General features: G+C 31.1%; 1 pseudogene across 1 annotated transcript; it reads right to left on the minus strand.

Annotated features, from left to right (window-relative positions):
• LOC145793616 (glyceraldehyde-3-phosphate dehydrogenase 2, cytosolic-like) lies at positions 1-2,148 on the minus strand (annotated as a pseudogene). Its single transcript, XR_014333900.1, has 4 exons — positions 2,125-2,148; positions 1,151-1,267; positions 954-1,053; positions 1-284 (listed from the first exon to the last, which is right to left on the minus strand). The product of XR_014333900.1 is annotated as a glyceraldehyde-3-phosphate dehydrogenase 2, cytosolic-like (transcript).
• Positions 2,149-3,049: the final 901 nt, after the last annotated feature.

Here is a 3,049-nt window from a genome sequence, read left to right on the forward strand (position 1 = left end):
GAATAAATGACCTCGTCACATGCTAATCAAGAGTTGGCAGCCAAAGAAATTTGATAAAATTATGCAAATCTCAATTTGCCAATCTAATATACTACATAATGAGGTGAATTTGAAGGAATGAAGGAAATCTGAATACTCACTTGATAGCATCTTTGATTTGCTGGTATGTAGCTGCCTTCTCAAGCCTCGCAGTGAGGTCCACAACTGAAACATCCACAGTTGGAACTCGGAAGGCCATTCCGGTCAACTGAAGCAATTTTTGACAGCATGTTTGGTTCTTGAATCTGTGAAGAGGATCATCTGGGAATCATTTAGTGATTTTAAAAATAACTGTTTGGTTCTTGACAGCATGTTTGGTTCTTGAACCTGTTTTCAAAAATAACTCGAACAATGATCATTAGGTGAATCATTTAGTGATTTTAAAATTTGAGTAATGAGAAAGACTCAAAAACTGTGATCTAAGACTCAAATGTTAATCAACAGATTTATAAAGAATCCCAAAGATGAAACCAGAAATGATGATAAACAGAAATGAACCCAAGTCAAGGATTTCAAAGCAAACTCAAACTTCAACTTGACTAAGCAAGATGTACAAAAATCAACAACGATGATAGAGATAGTGTTACATTCAACTCAAACTTCAATGATCATTGTACGCAGACAACTAAATCAACCCGATAACAATGATAGAGAATAGTGTTATATTCAATTCAAACTTTGATCACTGATCTTTGAATGCAGACAACCAAATCAACACATTTATAAAATCTAACCGATGCATAAAAATCAACAACAATGACAGAGACAATAGTGTTATATTCGATTCAAACTTTGATCACAAATCAATGATGCAGACAACTAAATCAACCCAATTATACATATCAAAAAACATTTCCATTAGAACAAAAAAATATTTAAAAAAACAAAAAAACAAATAGGAAATTAAATCAAACCTTCAAGTGGGCAGCAGCCTTTTCCTTATCAGTGAAAACTTCAGTAGACTCCACAACGAAATCGGCTCCGGTTTCGCCCCATGGGATTTCATCAGGGTTCCTAAAAATACACAAAAAAAAAATTAAAACTTTTCATTTAAATATACTCTGATTCAAAAAAATTGCAACGGAATTGAGAGAATAAAGGGCATAATTACCTGACTCCGAAAACAACGACTTGTTTCTCGCCAAAAAGAAGGTGTTTTTGAGTCCTTGACCTTGACATCATGATGCTTCCATTGTCCATGAACACAGTCGTACTTGAACATGTATGTCTTCACAACACATCACAGATTCACAATGATTAGTTTCAAACCCAAAAAACAAAGACTCAATAATAAACCAACAAAATCTCACAAACCTCACATCTCTCAAAACATTGAATAAACAGTCAAAAACCCAGAAATCGTACATTCACAAATACAAACCTGAAAATTATACAATCCTGCTTCAATTCGATTCAACAAATACAACTTTTCAAAAAAAAAAAATTGAAGAATGCCCCATGAAATTCTAAACAAACCCCAAGAATTCTAAATAAACTACGGACTACCTGAATTACTGCCACATTGGAAACACATATTCGGTTTGAGTAATTAACTCTTTCAAAAAATAAAAGTACTATTACCAAACACAAAATTTTCATTTATGGAGCAGATATTGCAAGGAGAGAACACAATGTAAAATCTAAAAACACCCAATAAAACAATAACAAAAAGGCAAAGTTGTAAGCAACAACTTAAAAATTAGAACCCCAAAAAAACAGATGAATAGATGAAAGAATGTTGAAAAAAAAATTGTAATGGATGATTGATGAACACCTAATCCCAAGAGTATTTTCAAAATTGTAATGTTGAAAATAATATTGAAAATCATGAACACCTAATACTCTTGAAATCCCAAGAGTATTACAATTCTATTAAGTATCATGACCACCTAATCATGAACACCTAATCATATCCCAAGAGTATCCCAAGAGCAGCTGAATAGAAGTAAAAATTGTAATGAACACCTAATACTGTTGAAAATCATCCATTACAATTCTAAAATTTCAACACACTGAAAATTCATCAACAAAAGAACCAAAAACAAAACAATTAATGATAATAGGCAAAACTCATGAAGCAGTAACCTGATAAATACCTGATATTGCCATATCTTCTCGTACTCAGCTCCAACAAAGATTGTAGAAAGAAAAATAAATTGTGTAATCATCAGGTTAGATGTGAAAATACTAATCTCTATACTAAGAGCATCTCCAACCCTAGTCTCTTTTTTTCATCAAATTTTAGAGAAATTTTGGTTAACTGAGATACAAATAAGAGCAGGATCACTATACTAAGAGCATCTCCAACCCTAGTCTCTTTTTTTCATCAAATTTTAGAGAAATTTTGGTTAAAAGCTTGATCTAATATGGAACACTCAAACCTTACTCTCTTTTATTTCATCAAATCTTTCTAAAAAAATCCAAACCTATCCTAAAGATCTGTTTTAACCATTTTTAATGAAAGAAACGCATATCTAATAATTACTCTTTTTGAAATTTCATTAAAACTATGACTGTTGAATATTTGGTGAAATTTTTTTACAAATCCCTTGATTTGATTTAGATTTGATGAAATGGAGTTTCACCGTCAACTGCAAAAGTTCATTTCAACCAAAAACTTTCAGTTTTAATAACTATTTGATAGGTTAGCTATTAAATTGTGTAATCATCAGGTTAGATGTGGAAATACTAATCATCAATATAAAAGGAATACATCTTGAAATAATAGTTATAAACTCTCTAGGTTAGATGTGGAAATACTTATTCATGATGTTTCACCAAAAGCTTTACTTGATATAAACTAAAGAAATTTAGAAAGTAGTGTATGTAAGCATAAAATTTCATTACTAAACCAAAAACCAAACCTGATTGCCAATTTATATAGTACAGTTCTTAGTGAAAGTAATTACACATAAAATAGAAAGCTTGTTCTTGGTGAAAGTAATTACATAGTATGTGCCAATTTATAAGTACAGTTCAATGAGATAAACAAAGGTAAAGAACTCACAAA

The sequence above is a fragment of the Camellia sinensis genome, chromosome 6 (assembly GCF_055761805.1).
Source record: "Camellia sinensis isolate YWXY chromosome 6, ASM5576180v1, whole genome shotgun sequence".
In the NCBI taxonomy this organism is placed as follows: Eukaryota; Viridiplantae; Streptophyta; class Magnoliopsida; order Ericales; family Theaceae; genus Camellia; species Camellia sinensis.